The sequence below is a fragment of the Phoca vitulina genome, unplaced genomic scaffold, assembly GCF_004348235.1.
Source record: "Phoca vitulina isolate PV1807 unplaced genomic scaffold, GSC_HSeal_1.0 scaffold25, whole genome shotgun sequence".
NCBI lineage: Eukaryota > Metazoa > Chordata > Mammalia > Carnivora > Phocidae > Phoca > Phoca vitulina.
In genome coordinates this window covers 32,651,794-32,671,914 of record NW_022589728.1, presented here as the reverse complement: position 1 = coordinate 32,671,914, position 20,121 = coordinate 32,651,794, and the positions used below count along the sequence as shown (strand labels likewise).

General features: G+C 36.2%; 1 protein-coding gene across 8 annotated transcripts in view; it reads right to left on the bottom strand.

Annotated features, from left to right (window-relative positions):
- Positions 1-20,121, bottom strand: part of RALYL (RALY RNA binding protein like) — an 817,889-nt gene that overhangs the window by 608,034 nt on the left and 189,734 nt on the right. Inside the window, exons 1-2 of one of the 8 annotated variants that reach the window (XM_032421704.1) lie at positions 7,907-8,785; positions 7,586-7,729 (exon numbers count right to left, since the gene is read on the bottom strand). The exons of the other annotated variants lie outside the window; for them this stretch is intronic. The gene's annotated coding sequence lies outside the window, so the exon portion shown is untranslated. Of the gene's footprint in view, positions 1-7,585; positions 7,730-7,906; positions 8,786-20,121 lie in introns of those variants that run through there. 8 annotated transcript variants of the gene reach the window in all.

The window sequence follows — 20,121 nt, the reverse complement described above, 5'->3', positions numbered from 1 at the left end:
TGGCTCAGTCAGTTAAATGGCTGCCTTCAGTTCAGGTCATGATCCCAGAGTCCCAGGATTGAGTCCCACATTGGGCTCCTTGTTCAGCAGGGAGTCTGCTTCTCCCTCTCCCCTCACCCCGTTCTTGTGTTCTCTCTCTTAAATAAATCTTTAAAAAAATAAAATTTCATTTTCCATTAAAAGTTGATTCTACATTCAGAGAACTGTTTCTCCCCTGCTCTTGTAGTTAAAGATAGAACAACATAAACATATATATGTATTGTGTGTGTGTGTGACAGAGACGTAGGAAAGTTAATCATATCAAGAGTTATGTAAAAATGCATGAGACACTAAATCTGTTCAGTCTTTTTCCAGATATTTTCATTACCTCTGCAAATTATTTATCCTAACACTGTTTGCCACTGGGAATCATTGTTGAATCTGGGTAATAGTTGTAGGATTCCTTCAATCATTATCTCTACTTTTGAATTTTTCTTATTCTTTGAAACTCTAAACTATTAGCCATGATGTGCAGAGGCAGCAAGCTGCGCAGTGGCGAGGTCTTTCACCACCAGCTATGCTAACAATGAGAACAGAAACCACTAAAGGCATTTACCACTGAAGATATACAAGTAGGTGTATACATATACCACAGAGATCAAGTTGTAACACCAGTCTAATATACATATTTGAAAGAACAACGTTTAGTGATTATAATAACTAACAAGTACTGAGCATTTATCATTTGTCAGGCATTCTTTTGATGGCCATTCATGCAGAGCCTGATTTCACCTTCAAACAAAACCTACGCTGTATGTATTATTATCATCCCGATTCTATGGAAAAGGAAATGGAGAAATAGATTACATAGCTCATCCAAGGCCATGCAGCTTATATTTTAGTTCTAGAACACTTTACACACAATGATAGCTAAATACTGTATCAGTCTATGTATTGGTTTCATTTAGAAATGTGTTGGAGATCCATTAAAAAACTATTATAACTTAATAACAAACACATAAATGACCCAATTGAAAATGATCAAAGGGAACCCTTGCCCTCTGTTGGTGGGATTTTAAAATGGCACAACTGCTATAGGAAACAGTATGCTGGTCCTCAAAAATTAAAAATAGAGCTACTCTAGATTCAGAAATCCCACTTCTGGTACTCAAAAGAACTGAAAATGAGGTCTTGAGTAGACATTTGCATACCCATGTTCACAGAAGCACTATTCACAATAGCCAAGAAATGGAAGCAAACCAGACGTTCATCAGCAGATGAATGGCTAAAACAAGGTGGTAAAAACACACGATGGAATACCATTCGGTCTTAAAAGGGAAGGGCATACCATGACATGCTACAACCAGGATGAACCTTATGATATTATGCCAAGTAAAATAAGCCAGTCACAAAAAAGACAAATACAGTGTGATTCCACTTAGATGAGGTATCTCAAGTAGTCATATTCATAGAAACAGAAAGTGGAATGGTGGTTACCAAAGACCAGAACTGCAAGAGGGAGAAATCAGTTGTTACTGAATGAAGATAGAGTTTCAGTTTTGCAAGACAAGAAGTTTTGGAGATCTGTTGTAAAGCAATGTAAATATACTTAACACTACTGAAGTGTATACTTAAAAATGGTTAAGATGGTAAATTTAATTTTATATATATTTATCAAAATTAATTTAAAAAAAATGGCCAAAGGATCTAAATAAACATTTCTCCAGAGAAGATATATAAATGGCCACTAAACATAAGAAGATGCTCGACCTTGTTAACCATCAGGGAAATGCAAATTATAGCCACAATGAAATACCACTCCATACCTACTAAGACGACTATAACAAAAAAGATAATAACAAGTATTATTAAGGATACGGAGAAATTGGAACACTCATATATTGCTAGTGAAAATGTAAAATGTTGCACACTCATTGAAAAACAGTTTGGAAATTCCTTCAAAAAGTTAAACAGAGTTACCATGCTTTCCAGCAGCTCCACTTCTGAATATTCACCCAAATAATAAAAACATATGTTCACATGAAAACCCATACATACAAATGTTTACCGCAGCATTATATATAATCGCCAGAAGATGAATCCAGATGAATCCAAACAATCCAAATATCCATCAATTGGTTAATGGATAAATAAAATGTAATAATATATCCATATAATTTAGTTTAATAGTGTTCAGCAATAAAGAGAAATGAAGCTCTGATACATGCTACAACATGTATGAACCTTAAAACATTATGCTAAGTAAAAAAGCCAGTCACAAAGGACAACATATTATATGATTCCATTTTTATGAAATGTCTAGAAAAGACAACTCCATAAAGACAGACTGTAGAATAGTTGTGTGGGGCGAAGACAGATGGGGGTGGGGATGGTTGGGGGATACTGTAAACGGTGCAGAATTTCTTTTTAGAGTAATGAAAATGACCTAAATTTGATTATAGTGATAAATGTACAACTCTGTGAAATATTAAAAACATGGAATTATATATTTTATATTATTTTAATAATTTAGTTTTTAAAGATTTACTTATTTATTAGAGAGAGAGAACGAGCAGGAGAAGGGGCAGAGGGAGAGAGAGAGAGAGAGAATCCTCAAGCAGGCTCCCCACCAAGCCAGGAGCCTAATGCGGGGCTGGATCCCAGGACCCTGCGATCACAACCTGAACCAAAATCAAGAGTCTACCAATTAACTGACAGAGCCACCCAGGTATCCCAGAATTAAATATTTTAAATAAGTGAACTGTATATGTGAATTCTATCCCAATAAAGCTTTTTTTTTTTTTAAGGAATGTGTTGAAAGAAGCTTTCAAAACTTAAAACAGAATAAAATAAAGTTTGAAATGTATCTTAACATTCAAGGAAACGAATATGTAATTAATATTGTAGAAGAGGATGGTTTTTTCTATTATCTATTCATACATTGAAACATATATGTGTATCTACACAGAGGGAGAGAGGGAGAGAGGGTGGAGGGAGAAGGGAGAAGGGACGAACAATACTGGTAATGTTTCTGTGTTATGCAAGTTTTCTTCTCTGTTTTTTGATGTTCCAAAGTCTTCCAAAGTCTATTAAAATTATTCTATGTCTGTCCCAGCACTCCTTTGAAGATTATATTTGAAAACTAGAAGCTTTGACAGTATAATCACCCATCATCTCCTTTCAATGCCACAGAGGACAAATCCCAGCAAGTCCTGAATGCCTGAGGTTCTATAATGCTTCTAGAAAGCACTGGTATTTTATGTATTTCAACATGCCTTATACTCTTAGGGTCATGGTAGTTGAAATGTTTCCTGATTACATAAACTTAATTTAAGTATTCAGTTTTGATGTTCCCGGGTAAGCGGTTATATGTGTATGTTTGTATAAATGGTTTATTCAAAATGGTGATATTATAGCAAAAGAAAATGCCCAGAAGTGCCACCTCTTATTTTCCACTTACCCAGCACTTTCTGATCCAGAATATATTTGAATATATTTACCTAATATTATATTCCCAAATGTTACTTAGTATACCAAGAAAAAGGTAAAGGGATTTTTTTTTTCATTTATTTTCATCACCATCCCAAACTTTATCACCCCCCACCCCCCGCACCCCAGGACTTCATATTGCCAAAGTGATTTTCAGAATGGGTGTACTACCCAAGGTCAGAGAAGAAATACAACTGGACTTCCTAAATCCTGGAAATTCATACTCTAACTGGAAGGAAGAAATAATAAGCACCTAGACACACATACATACATAACATTTAGACAGACACAGAGAATTCCAGAACTGTTAATTCAGCTATTCAACACTGACACTATTTGTGTAGCCATTTAAGAATGCAGAAAACCAATGATCTAAAGATACATTAACATATATCTGATAGTCCTTACTTAACAATACACTGTGGCCCAAAGTCAGAATAAAATAGATGGTATAGCTAACTGAACTTTTCCTATCTTTCCCCTTTTCTTTTAGGTCCTAAATGGCATGGAATCATCTTGTTTCCTTCATATTTAGTAAAAACCTGCAATTCTCTTGCAACGTTTTTCTAGCTTATCACCATTACCCAACGAGAATGAAAACACACGTGGATCATTAAACTAACAAAATTTACAATAGTTTCACCAATGTGGTTTCAAATAATATTCTAAAAAATAGACTAGTATATTCAAGGAAACAATTCTATTCTCTTACTAAAACTTTAACATCAAAAGCTCTCTTTAAAACTAAAGCCCAAAGAATATAGGAATCCTTTGAGAAGAGTTGAAAATCTCAAAGTGCATGTAGGTTCTAGAAATAAGTTCTAGAAATGATACTGGCAGCAGCTACTTTTACTACCAACATCTAGCAGGAGTTGAGTACTTCCTGTTCCTTAAAGCAAATACAATTAGGCTGTGGGATAGTGTTGATTCCTTCATCGCATATGAACTAGGGCAGTGGGCCAATGATACCTGATCTTGTTTCAGGCAACTGGTAGGGAGCTGATCATATATTTAAATATATATTTATATTTATATATATATAAATATATATATTTATTTATAAATATAAATATATATTTAAATATATAAATATATATAAATTATAAATATATAAATATATATATATTAAATATATATATATTTTTTAGAGAAGCCCTGAAAACTACCTTTATTTCTAGAAAAATCTTTGTTACCATAGGGTAGTCTGTGTACTGAAATTTAAGTCATGGATTCAAGATACATCCAACAAGAAAGGATATTAAAGAACAGGTTTCATAGTCTAATTTTAATGGAGCTCCTAAAGTGAATTAATCATAAATGAATACAGTTAGGTTGAATCTCAGGCTTGTTTATCTCAAGTAGCATGTCTATCATGGTGATGTTTTTGTGGGTGAGGATAAGTCACTCTTATTTCATTATTTATTGTCTATTTCTCCATAGAAGCATCACTTTAATATAAATAACACAAAACAAAAGCCTTCTCTATTTTCAAGGCCCTTTGCCAAACCTGATATGGAAAACAGAAATGGAAAAGCGAGCAACATTTTTCTCAAGTTGCCTATGGCTTTGGGGATTATTCAAACTTGTGTTCAAGAGAGAGATTACATAAAGGCTATCAAGAAGTAGGAAGGACTCTGAGCTTAGAGTAAAGTGAGAAGTTTACAAAAGTGACTTCATAACGGAGAGGAGATCTGAGCTGAGCCTTAAAAAATAAACAGGATTTCGACCAGGTAATTGCGAGAGGTGCTCGAGGCAAAAAGAGCATGAGCAAATCAAGAATGAAAATCCTACTGTATGTTAACTATACTGAAATTAAAATTAAAAAAAAAAAAGAACGAAAATCCTCATCAGAAAAGAAATTAGTTTTACCACAGTGTTTTTCAAACTTCAAGGACACGATCCATTACAATATTTCTCAAAAAGGATGCTGCTGACCTTTTACATGAGAATTTTTTCCATCTACGACAAGATGATTAACAATATCCCTGGCCTCTAGCTACTAAATGCTAGTAACAAGGTCTCCTTTATTCTTTCAATTATGTAGAAAACCCCAAATTCCCTCTTATGTTTTCAAATGCCCCCTAGTGGTGAGTAAGGCTTCCCCATATCCAACCACTGAATCAAGAACTCTATGAAGTTCCTTTTCCAATAGAAGGTAATAAAACGAAGGAAGGAAGGAAGGAAGGAAGGAAGGAAGGAAGGAGGGAAGGAAGGAAAGAAGGAAGGAAGGGTGGGCAGGTGGACATTAAGTGCATTATAGTAGAAAGGGTTACCAAGTAATAAAGGACCTAGTCATAACTGACTGCTGACCTGTTGAATTTTAAAGATGACAGAGTTCTGATTAAGCACAGAATCCCAGTGATTTTCAAATTTAATATTTTATCAGCACATCCACTGAAGAAAAGTTTTAAAAATCACACACCCAGTTTCATGGAAATTAAAGACCAAAAACTTAAATAACTTATCAAATTAAAGGATGTCTGCTATAACTAAAATGAGGAGCTATTATAGATTTTTGAGAAAGGATAGCTTAATTACATATATCAATAAGAATGTTATTAATTCTTGAAAATATATTTCCTTAAACAATCAAACAAATGGCAAAATTTCCCTATGTTTCTCTGTTAGCTGACATCTGAACAATGAAAATCCTTTAAGGGAACTTAAACTAATGGCACCTCCATAGCTCTTCCATAGCTTTTTCTTACAGGACTTAAACACCTCGGTTATCTTTAAATTTTTATGTGTAATACTGATATACACTTCAGCCCACATCCCTTAAAAATGACCCAAGTCTGCCTTATAATATGGCTGGTGCCATCACGGACCAAATATGAAGCTGGTTTTGAAGTGTTGCCTCAGCTCCCTTCAGCAGGTGCCATCACGCTCATATTCATGGCCATAAGACACTAGTGCTGTAGGCTAGATCTTAATATATTCTTCTAGCCCCTTCAATTTATGTGACCTCCTCAGAACTCAACTTTTCCCTTGGCTTATGAGTCTGAACATTCTTCTGATTTCAGTATCTCCCCCAGGCCCAGGTAGGAAGCTCCTTCTTCTGTCTTGACACCAGACAGACCACATGACTGAGTTAATGGGTAGGTATTTGGCATGAAAGGGTAATATAACAATGCAGTTCTGTCCTCTGCACACTTACAGTCTCTGATAAAACCTGAATAAAATAGAAATGAATAAAGGAATAATCATGCATATAAATTAATGCTTCTGAAAGCAGTGTGGCTTTGTGTAGAGTTTAAAACCAGAGGCTGATGGTGATAGGTATTAAAGAGGGCACGTTCTGCATGGAGCACTGGGTGTTATATGCAAACAATGAATCATGGAACACTACATCAAAAACTAATGATGTAATGTATGGTGATTAACATAACATAATAATAAAAAAAAACGAGAGGCTGAAAGCTGAATACAGTCATACAAATATGTAAAGGTTGACCAGTGTCCAGTTTAAATGTAAATGAATTTAAATTCATTCATTATATTGGGTAACTTCATAAATCTCTGTTCTTACACATGTTTGAATTTGTAATCACTGGCTGAGTACTTGAGAGCATGGACTTTGATAGACAGACTGATTCAAGACAGTGCTCTGCAAACAACTTTCTGGCTCTAAAATGGGATGCTACAGAAACTATATGATGGAGTCATTGTGAGCATTCACGTAGACAATGCACGCAAAGTACCTAGCACACACTAATTATTAAATATTAGTTCTTATCGTTCTTTAGTAAATGGAATTCCTGCTACTCAAAAAAATCATGTTAGAGCAGAGTACGTGAATAAATGCTTTGCCACCTGGGCATAATTTCACGAACATAATTTTATGTAGACTGCTTTAACAGAAACTGACATTAGGGAAGTGAATTTTAGCAGATGACAGAACTATAATAAGATTTCCTTGGATTGTTTTTTAAATGTGCTACATTGTACTCAACCAATTCTGCCCATTAGTTCCAAAGCAATGTAGTTTCCAGCCATGTGTTCCATATATCGGTTTTTCAGGTATGTAAACTCCATGAGCTAAGTGTTTAAAAATTAAAAATAAGACATAGAATCCCCAGGAAGCAATGACTACTATGAAAGAAGAGATCAGGCTTACCTTGAGTTATATAAAAATGAAATGTTTCCTAGGTCCTCTTAGCTTTCACATTATTTGTTGAAAGAAGAACTCAAAACTTACAACCTCATTTTATCCCAGAGAAACATGCAGGCTAATGTTTTTTTGTTGTTTGGTATATAATACCTGAAAAATAATAGAGATTAATAATGCATTGGCAAGGTTAAATAAAAAAGGGAAACTTTACCTTGTAAAATCAAAAAAACGTTCTGTAAACTGAGAAGTGGATTAGAATGTTCAAAGTGCTTGGGGACCAAGCATTCTGTAAAGTCTGATTTATACTATAGACCTCATAATGCCTACCTACTTCAGAAGGACAAATAGTTCCACACTGAAGTCCCAAATAGCAGCCCCAGAGCGTTAACAGCAAATGCCTTCCATCTTAAGAGCTGAGTCTGTGCCATTCTGAACACTTAAAATTCTGAGCATTTAACACTTCTTGTTGCATCTAAATCCAGATACAAAAACCTTCAAATCAAACTATTTACCTCAACGGAAATCTGCCTTGAATAATTCATAAGGAGGAAGAAAAATGGCAGTGAAGAAAGCCAAAGAGAGTTTTAATGAACTCTCGAGTTTCAAAAATAATGGCACAGAAGTTATTACAGTTTTTCCCCTCACCCTGTAAAACAGAGTACCGGCCGCTCTAATACGGAATACTCCTAGCGAACAGAAGGAGCAATAAAGGGTTCAGCTTTCTGCTTGTCTGCAATTGATATACTAACAGCACCACACAGATTATTACCAGGAGAGGCTCTTTTTGAATGTGTGACAAGTCAAGGAAGCATCGAAAGTATTCACATTCAAATGTTTTATTTTTATGTGGTTTCTTAAAATTCCAGTGGTATCTGGAGTCTCAGTTAAAAAGAACTGTAGCGGCTCTGGTCTAGGTGACACCAACACCTGCTTTTCTGTAGCTTTGCCCCCTTGAAGACTTATTTGGCTTGATGCGTAGAGTTAGCAGCTATCCTACTTAATGTTTCCCTGGAAATAATAAAAAGGTTTCACGTTCTACTAATAAATAAGCATCTCTTCAGTGATTCATCTGGTGAATGAACCTAGAATTTTTATTAAATTAAAAAAAAAGAGGCCATTTGAAGGGTTATTGCTATATAGGTTTGTATTAGTCTCTTATTGCTGCTATAACAAATCATCATGAACTTGGTAACTTAATAGAAATTTAGGGGCGCCTGGGTGGCTCAGTCAGTTAAGCATCTGCCTTCAGTTCAGGGGCTCAGGTCATGATCTCTGGATCCTGGGATGGAGCCCCTATGTCAGGCTTCCTGCTTAATGGGGAGTCTGCTCCTCCTTCTCTCTCTCTGCCCCCACCCCCGCATTTGCTCTCTCTCTCAAATAAATAAAATTTTTTTTAATGAAGATTTTATTTAATTTGTTTGACAGAGAGAGACACAGCAAGAGCAGGAACACAAGCAGGGGGAGTAGGGGAGGAGAAGCAGGCTTCCCCCCGAGCAGGGAGCCCGATGCGGGGCTCGATCCCAGGACCCTGGGATCATGACCTGAGCCGAAGGCAGACGCTTAACTGATTGAGCCACCCAGGCGCCCCAATAAATAAAATCTTTAAAAAAACACACACTATTCTGGCAGTCAGAAGCCCAAATTAAATCTTATGGGGGCTAAAATCAAAGTATAGACAGTGCTGCATTTCCTCCAGAGGTTCTGAGGAAAATTCCTTTCCTTGCCTTTTCCACCCTGGAAAGGATGTCCCCATTCCCTGGCTGGAGCCCCTTCCTCCATTTTCAAAGCATATCATTCCAACCTCTGCTTCTCTATCCCATCTTCTTCCACCTTTGATCTTCTTCCTTCCCTCTTAGAAGGACCCTGTGATTACACTGGGCCCAACTGGATAATCCAGGATTATCTTCCTTTCAAGATCCTTAACTTAATCACATCAGCAAAGTCTCTTTGCCATGTAAAGTAACCTATTCACAGGTGCTGGGGATTAGGAGGCAGACATCTTTAGGGGGCCATTATTCTGTCTACAATGAGGTTGTAATAAGGTAAATGTTTAATGGAAATAAATTTATATATTAGATAATTGGCCCCATATGGCTTGATTACAAACAACACCAGAAGACAATCTCAGTAATTGTAACAGGACCAATTTTTTTTCAAAGTAATATTTTCTAAAACCATGTTTCATGAAACTTTAAAAAGCCTACTGACAAACTTTAAAAATACATATAATAAGTATATGTAAATTTCTGAGTTGCTACTCTCTGTTAATTAAGAATAATGGGTGCAGACCAAAACCTCAATGAGATATCACCTTATACCAGTCAGACTTGGCTAGTATCAAAAAGACAAGATGTGGAGAAAAAGGAACCCTTGTGCCCTGCTGGTAGGAATGTATATTGGCACACCCACTGTGAAAAACAGTTAGGGAGGTTCTTCAAAAAGTTAAAAACAGAAATACCATTTGATTCAGCAATTCCACTACTAAGTACTAAAAAAAATTAAAACATTAATTCTAAAAGATATATGCACCCTTATGTTTGTTTATTGCAGCATTATGTACAATAGCCAAGGTAAGAAAGCAACCTAAATGTCCATCCACAGATAAATGGATAAAGAAGATGTAGTGTATAGACACAATGAAATATTAGTCATAAAAAAGAATGAGATCTTGTCATTTGCAACAAGATGGATGGACCTAGAGAGTATTATGCTAAGTTGAATAAGGCAGACAGAGAAAGACAAATACCATATGATTTCACTTATATGTGGAATCCAAAAAACAAGACAAAATAAAACAGACAGACCTATAAATAAATACAGAGAATAAATAGGTGGTTGCCAGAGGCGAGGTGGTAGGGGAATGGCAAAATAGGTGAAGAAGAGTGGGAGATACAGGTTTCCAGTAATGGAATGAATGAGTGACTAGGATGAAAGGTACAGCATAGGGAATAGTCAGTGGTACTGTAACAGTGCTGTATGGTGACTTGTGCTGGGCATAGCATAACGTATAGAGTGTTGAATCACTACTTGTATACCTGAAACTAACATAACACTGCAGTTCAATTATATTTCAATTAAAAAAGAGAGAGAGAGAGAACTGAGTATTTCAAATATAGGTAAGATCAAAATATCTATATCAAAGCAATTTTCATTCTTTGTGTGTGTGTGCGTGTGCATGCATCTGTCTGTCTGTTATTTCCCCTTCTGGTCTGCAAGTGCTTGGATACCCAGTACCTGGAACACAGACAAGTTCTTTTCAGTGTTTATTGAATGGATTAATAAATGAATGAGTGAATGAATGAAACTATTTCAGATGGCTATATGTTAAAAGGCAAAAATCAACTTTATCTTTCCAGAATTTTAAAGCAAAATAACATTGCTGGTTGAAATATTAAATGCAGAACTGAGATTCAATCAATTTCTAAGAACTAGGGGTGCCTGGCTGGCTTAGTTGGTACAGCATGTGACTTGATCTTGGAATTGTGAGTTTGAGCCCCATGGTGGGTGTAGAGATTACTTAAAAATAAAATCTTTTAAAAAATTTTTTTCTAAAATCTATATAAATGCTTTTTTACACAAGCCTCATTTCAAATACATGATAGTATTTTTTAAAAAAAGTCATCACACAAAACTGAATAATAAATTTCAGGTATAGTTTAATCCATGCAGAAGGAAGAACGAATGAATGAAAGAATGAATGAATGAATAAAAAATAAATAAATAAATAAATAAATATAAATAGCATAGATATTCTATAATTATTGAACAGTTTTAAGTAGTTAGATTTTAACTAGCAGAATGGTATTCATGAATGTTCTTCTTGAAAATGAGAGTTTACAAATGATCTAACAGTGGTTTTAATATTATTTAACCCTACTTACTTTCACAGTTTCATCAAAATAGGCATGAAATTGAAATTGAAAGAAAAGCACAGGAACACAGTTTTGGTACCTCATGGTTCCTTTATATATTTCATTTAACACGAGTCAGGTGATTTAGCAATAACATAATCAACGTACTCAAAGTAAAAATCTCCACCTCTACCACTGCTCAATATTAATACAAGTCTAAAAGAGACCCCTGAAGTTGAATTGTAATGTATTCCCCCCTCTGCAAAGAAAGAGATATTTCTTACCTTTTGAATAAAATGTGTCACCAAACAAAAGCATTTAACAGCTTGCTCAGATAGATTTTTTTCTTATAGTTGTAAGTATGCAATGTTTATCAATATGCTATAATGCAATCTTTACCTGATATAAATATGATGCTTATTTACTGAAGATAAATCTATAAATGTTTTGACTTTGAATTTTAATGACTTAATTAATAACAAAATGTACTTTCTTTGATGATTCCCCATACGTGCAAAGGATTTCCACAAAAAAATAAAAGTAACTCTAAATACATTTTTCCCTAAGTGAACAATTCTTACAAGTTCACAAAAAAATAGAAACTACTATTTTTAAAAAATCATAGCATTTTCTAATTATTCTCCTTAAGAACCATAATGAAACTAAGTTCATTTTTATTTTGGTTCACAGATTGAGCACAAAATATATTTTTAATGGAAAGATCAACTTTGTTAATTCTGCTTGTTAAAATAATACATGTTTCTGGCAAATCATTCAGAAACACTGAGGATATAAAGAAGAAAATAAAAATCATAACCCATAGACAACCACTATCCACATTTAATGCATATTTTTTAGACTCTTATCATAAGCCCACTTTTCTCTATTGAGATACTAGTATTTAATGGTTTTTAAAATGTGTTTTATATATATATATATACACAGACACATGCATACAGTGGAAATTAAGCTTTGTGCATTCTTTGTTTCTGTATTTTTTGTCACATTTTATTTCCACTGCAACCACTGCTGCATTTCCAATACAAAGGTAGAATAAAAACATTTAAAATATAATTTCCTATGTATTTTATTAATTAATTTTTGGAGCGGAGTTATTTTCAATAACTTGGAATTTGAAGCTGAAAATACTTGAAGATTCCTATGACCAACTATTTATACTTGTTTTTTTTTTGTAAGAAGAAATGCCAATATAATTAGCTCTAAAAAATCTTCAGTATAATGTGTAAATGAAACAATTCATCATCAGCACTTGCTCTTTCCTTTACATTACAACAGAAATTTAAATAAATGACATTTTATTATTTTTCTGTTGAATAACATTTAACACATTAAAAATATTAACATGATCACCAACATTCTTTATAAACATCAAAGAAGTTAAAAATGTATGTTGTCTCCTGAGGTAAAATCTAATAATAGAGAACATTCATATGAGGATAAACTATTTTATTTAAATGCATTCTCTTCCCTTTTTGAAAATGATTATGAAATAAAAATTCCTAGAATGAGAAATATCAATGATGAAATACTTAAAAATTAAGTATTACTGCAAGAATGTTACTTCATACATCTTTTCTCAGGGATGTAAGTTTAAGTGTATTAATCTTTTTTCTTTTAATTATTTTATTAAGTACAATTGACATATAACATCATATTTAAAAATACTGACCTTAATTTATACGTCACTTGCTAAAATGCTCTTTCTTCTAAAATAAATATTCAATTCTTAATATGATCTTTTCTTAACTTGGAAGTTGATTAAACAGTTTTAGATGTAAATGCATTTTTTTAGTTGTAAATATATTCCCTTTATTTAATTATTGCTTTGTTGTGTATAGATTCGTCATTTATCAATTAAAATATTTCTCTTGTGCTTTGATATTAATTTTTGTAAAATGTGTACCAACTGTTCACAAACTCAGTGAGTTGTGAGAAACGTGTCTGAGCTTCTCATACGCATCCTGATTAGGGCCTAGATCAGGATTGCTTATGAATTAACTTGAGGTAAAAATAATATCTATGGATCATCTTCACTGGAAAACTTTTCCTCCGGATGACTGACTTGTTATACGGTTATTCAGTTTTGTGTGATGACTTATAATCTAACGAGTGTGTCAAGAAGAGATGCCTGAGAGGCTTGCAATCATGTTACGTAGGGAACATTTCTGGAAACACAGAAGCCTGGAATGTGCAGAGGAAGGGAGGATATGAAGGCAACACATGCATTGTCTTCAGATGTAAATTAAAAGCAGGTCTAGCATTTGGAAGTGAATACACCTTGATTAGTAAGCCCCAAGTTTTCCAACTAAGTTCAACAAGGAAGAAGTTTCAGAGATGCAGATTTTAGGTCAGGAATGAGATCTGTACAAGGATAATAACAAAATATGAATGACTTCTATTGAATGCCCACTATTTGACAGATACCACGCTCTCGGAACTTTACATTCATTATTTTGTTTAATTTTCACAGCAACTTGATCATGTATGCACCATGATGATGATGATGATACCTGCCTCCTGGTATTGATGTCCTTGTTTATTCCTTTCTCATGAATAACTCTTTTCTAACCAAGGGTATGTGACCGTGTTGAGGGGATGCCATTTCTGTGTTTGAGTTATCAAAGGTTGTGATTTTGTTTTCTGAGCTGACTCTATTGTCTTCTCAGTCTGCACTCATTGATGAAAGGGTCATATTGGAAAGGGTCACTTGCCAAAGAACCAAAAGCAGCTTCCCACCAACAGCCAGCAAGAAACTGAGGCCAGGGTGAACTCGATATACTGCATTCTGCCAACAACAACATTAGTGAGTTTGGAGGCAGACCTCTGACCATCTGAGCTTTCAGATGAGAAATCCCAGGTCTGGCTGACATTGTGATTGCAGCTTTGTAAGACATCCTGAAACAAAAGATGCAGGTAAGCCGTGTCTGGATTTCTGACCCACAGAAACTGTGGTTTGATAAATGTGTGTTGCTTTAAGTCACTAAATTTGGGGGCAATTTGTTACACAGTAATAGCTAAGAACTAATACACTTCCTCAAGGCAAGGGTTATGCCTTTTATTTGACTTCATGTATCCAGCAACAAGCAACTAAGTGAAGACTGAATGAAGAATGAAGAGTGAAGGAAGGAAGGAAGGATTACACGAAACGGTCTTTAAGATAATTTGAAACTTAAGATTTTATTCCATGTAGAACATAATTAAAGTAGACTATTTACCACGGTCCTATTCGCTTTACAGAAAAAAAAATAATAAAGGTGAAACAGTCTAAATTCAGTAATAAAGATTTTTTTTTCTCTTTCACTCCCCCGGGTTTATTGAAATATAATGTAGATAACAAAAGATTTACCCACTATAATTATACTATTTGGTAAATTTGGGAAGTGGAAAATATTCATGTAACCACCATCACAATCAAGATACAGAGCATTTTCAACTCCTGAAAAATGTCCTTGTGCCCCTTTGCAGTCAAGCCTCTTCCCCTCATGCAATTACTGATCAGCTTTCTCTCACTATAGTTTCACATTTTCAAGAATCTCATATACAGAAATGTATTTTTAAGTGTCTGATGTGTGCTATACATCACTAAGTGCAAAGATATCAGAATATATAAAATAGCTGTAGCTATTTTTAATATTTTTGTTTTTCACTCATAATTTTATATGTAAATCTCTTCAATAAATTCTCTCTACAAGTATTATCTATATGAGAAGGACTAAACATTTCCAATGGTATTTTTACTAATTGAGCATTAATAAATTAACCTGACTGAGAGGACAGTTTCTAAAATTCCCCAAACATCCCTGAGATTTATCCAGATGTTCTTTCCCTCTGAACATTGAGAGAAAAAGGATAACTATTGTGCTATATTGAGCTATTCTTTATTGGCCATTTATCAACATTTTTTTATTTAAAAGCTGAAAGAAAGTTGAGGCTATAGTGAAGCAGGAAAGGATTCTATTCAAAGTCAGAATTCTCTAGATTTTGCTACAACTTGGCTCTTTTAAATTGGTTCTTGCTGATTAAATTTTCAACCCTGACACAATCAGCCTTCTTTTGAGAGCTTGGTATTTCTCCTGGTTACATGTAAGAGACCTGCAGTCATCCAATAAAAATGCTAAAGACATTTCCTTGAATATAAAGGTTGATGATGGATGGCTGAATAACAGGGAGACCCACACAATCAAAGCACTCGACAAAATCCAACACTCGCCACCATTTGCTAGGAGTAGTTGTATCAGCTGAGTTTGAATTCCTACAGTCTTTCATTTAACAAATATTTATGGAATTCTCACAATGAGCTAGGCACTGCTTTAGCTCTATCAAATATTTCTTAAACTGGCCGAAAATGACTAATAGTTACTAGCTCAAATACAGGAGTCAATTAAGTTGGATAATCCTTGATATGTCTACAGCATCAAACCTCCATTTTCCATTGTAAGTTACCTAAATAAATCCCAAAGAGTGCCATTGCTATCTATCTCAACTTAGAGATGCCCTTTGGTAACCATTTACAATTGAACAATCACATTCTGAAGTAAACAGTACAGTGAACAGAACAGTCAGTTTGGGATTACACTAACCTAGATACAAATTAGGTTTGGACTTTCACTAAATAAGTTTAGTGGCCATAGGAAAGATAACCTGACTTCTAGAGTCACAGTTTCTTCAGATGTAAATGAGTGCTTTATATATACAAAGATGTGGAACAGGGCTTTTCCTGTTTTTTCAAATATTTCAGCTAAGACCTAAAAGTGAGAACAATAGGGGAAAAGATTGTGAAGAGCAGCTGTTCGTACCTCTCCTAGGATTTCCTAACAAGCAGCCTAACTGGCCACTAACATGACACCTCATCTGTCCTATCAAGAGCAGAATTATGGCGTGCATTAAGAGAAAGTCATGGAGGCAGTGAGATTACCTAAGGGAGGGGTTTGGGCTTATCTCCTCTCATGCATGCCTGTTGCACACACATATCCAAGGGGACAGCGCTAACAGATCTCAGAGTAGTGAGTGGGGCACTTTTGAGACAAAAAACTAGGGAGTCAGTTCTGACCCTAGGCTCGCCGGCTGCAGAAACGTGCAGGCCAATGGCGGCAAGACCACTGTGAAGAGTCTACAACAAGCTGACATGCGCGCCTGGAGTGTGGAGGCCCATGTGAACACCGATGGCTGCCCCCTTCTCTCCGGGAGAATTCGGAAAGCAGGATGCTGACTGGCACAGTCCACACCAGCAGAGCAAGAAGAGAGGACGGCAGACAGGCAGACAGATCTACATTCCAACACCTGACACGACAAGAAGGCCTGCGATTCCTACGGGCTCAGGGTGTACCACAGAAAGTAATCCACTTTCTTTATGGGATCCTACTGAGAAGAATCACCTGCCAAAGTAAGAGAACCTGGCAGAAGGAGGCTGTGGGATTGGCTGCTCGGGCTGGAGCTGGGTGAGAGTTAAACTGCTTCTGTCCCTTGTCAGAAAGCTGAGGTCCCAAGTAGCAGTGGGTACGGTGTGGGGGGGAGAGGCAGGGCTCTAGAGAGCCTACCGCACACCCCACAATGCAGCCGGCTCCGGCCAGTGACAGAGGCACTGATGACTGACGGCGACTAGAAAAATCCCAGTCAAGTCAAAAACGATTCCGAAACGCAAGGCAAGAGCCAGTGTCAGGCGTCAGCTGAGGGAAAGGGACACGTTTTGAATTCCATTCACGTTAAGAACAGTCTAGAACTTTTAATAACTGAAAATAAATTTTAATTATTGAAATTAACTTGTGTTTATAACTGATAGTCTGAAACTACGGCCTCTGCCTAACACGGATCAAACTGCAGGTTCATAAGATTTGATAACATTGCTGAAGAGAAAAAAAGTAAAAGTGCTTTCTGCTTATACCGGCTTTGAGTTCAGACCATTGAATAAAATCATTACATAAGGATTACAGATAATACATGTTAAATGCCTACCAGAGTACCTGGCACACAGAAAATGAGTTTAATAAATATGAGTTATTGTTACTTTTAGTACCATGTCTCTGGCACTGTTAGTTACTTTACTTACATACATTACTTCTAATCCTCCCAATAAATCTACAGGGTAGCTATTATTATATTTATTTTATAGATGAAGAAAAAGAAGAAACAAAAATGAAAGAGGCACTTTGTACCCTCAGAAGCTTAATCTAAGGCAACCAGAGTCATACATTAACGGTACTGATGACTCCAATAAGAGAGTGCACCAGATGTTGTCTGAGGCCAGCTCACACCGCACGGAAGCTTTCCCAAAGGATCTGGGCCCCAAAATAGAGGACTCAGTTACCCAGGTAAAAAGGAAGGACAAGATATGATGGCTTTCCTAGAGGTCCAGATTGGCTGAAGTACAGGAAGGACAGAAGGGAAATGAGCTGTATGATGGCATGATATAACAAAAGGCCTTGTGACCCTCCTTTGTCATTTGCTCTGAAGACAAAGTGGAGCTGAGGGATGAAGTTAAGTAAGAGAGTGGTCGCCAGTGGGTAGGGATCTTTACCTGGAGCCCAGAAGTATGGTATTGCCATAGCACAGTCCCCAGTTGCTGAATTAGGCAAACCCGTGAGCTCTCTGACTGCCAGTATCCTCATCTGCAATGCCCGTTATGGCCCACATTTTGTAAATGGAGTAAAGATAACACCTACCTGGTGGAGCCACACTGAAATGCAAAGATAGAAAGTGCTACATTGGGCACGTGGGTGGCTCACTCGGTTAAGCAACTGACTCTTGGTTTCAGCTCAGATCGTGATTTCAGGGTCATGAGATCAAGCCCTGCATCCGGCTCCGTGCTTAGCACAGAGCCCACTTGGGACTCTCTCCCCCTCTCCCTCTGCCCCTCCACCCTGCTCTCTCTATCTCTCAAATAAATAATTCTTTGAAAAAGTGCTACATATGTCTTACATTATGAGCTCAAACAGTGAAAGTGTTAGTCAATTCTCCCTGACTTTATTAAAATAATTCTATTACCACTGATTAAATTTCTCTGTGCGCTGTTGCATGCAAGGCATCAAATAAATGTAAAAAAATATATTCCTTGTACTACTCTAAGAATCTTCAGCTGGATTCTTAAATTTCTATTTCTACTATAAATTCTAACAAAGGCAAAAGTAGAAAAATATGGCAGGAAAATCAGGATGGATAAGGGCAAAAGCTAACTATGGAGGCTTTACTTCAAGTTCCCAGAGTAGCAATAGTAATTACAGGTTTGGTGCTTCTGGCAATTATAGCAAATTCTCCAGTGCAGTGTTTCTCTTTCCTCCATAAATCTGCAGTGACTTGGTGACCTAATCCAAGTATCAGAAAAGACCCAGTCCTGACAGGGTGCCCTCTTCCCTAAGTGGATGTTTGCACTTCTTGTATAAGTGCCAAAAAAAAGAGAGAAAGAGAGTTAGCACTATCTGGGTGAAATATGACAGGGGAATTTTGTGAAGCAGCAGAAAGATATGGCCAGAAGAAGGTGGCATCTTGAGCTGGACACGAATGCCATCCTGGATATAAAGCATGACGGAACTGGCTAGCAAACTTAAGTGAGGGAGGTGAGTGGTCAAGCTCAGGGCCAGGCACAGGCCAGCTTACCGGGTACAGTGTGGCATGTCAGATTCATCGAACACCAAAGACTGGCCCTGGCAGGTGCAGCGAGCAGAGCCGCAATATAGAAGCCAAGGGGCTTCATTAACTTAGGAACTATTTGGTCAAGTCCTGATATGAAGAGTCAATCTTGAGGAGAGGGCATGTGGAAGATTCCAGAAAAAGGGCATCAAAGAATGAAGACAGAGGCTATGCAATGGTCCAGAACCATGTGTCTATTCCTCCCAGGGCCTAGGAAGCTAGGGAGAAGCCCTTTGGAATTGCAAGCATCAGGACTGTACTAATTTGATGAAAGGATAGAGAGAGACATAGAGAGACTGAAGAAAAGTCAGAACTCTCTTCGACACAATGGTTTTTGGGTTGGCATCAAGCCTCAATTCCAACTGTACTAAATCCTGAGGCTGATTGTGCTATGTTTCTACAAATTCAATGTCTGGTTTGATCACTAGGATGGACCGGTGACAATGGGTAAAGCCCATGGGTGGTGCTTATCAGAGAATTCAGACTCACAGAGTGGGAAAAGATGAAGTTAGGGGAAAAGATGATGGGACTGACAGTTAAGTTTTTATAGGATACTTTACCTGATGAAGTCATTTTATTGCACCCATGTAATACGGGGAAAAGGAAGCTATAAAATCAAAGAGATAGGAAAAAATTCTCAGAAGTACAATGGTCCTTGAAATGTGTATTAGTCTTCATCCAGAGTTCAAAGAATATCTATTATAGAAACAATATTATGCTTTCATGAAATGCATTGTCGTTGATTAAAACAGAGTCCTATGATAGAAATCTTGTGGGACATGCTCTACAGGAATTAGAAGAGTGACATGATAGATGAAAATTGAAAATTGTTTCAGGTTCATATAGAGGGCACTGTATAATCATGATGATGATAGCTTGCATTTGTAAAGGATTTGAGTTTTCAAAGAGCTTTCATACCCATCATCTCTTCTGATCTTACAACAACCCTGCAAGCTAGGTAGGGCAAGAATTATCATCCCCATTTTAAAGGAAAGGAAACTTTATATCTTTCTCAAATAGGTAATTTTGTATTAAAATGATTGTATA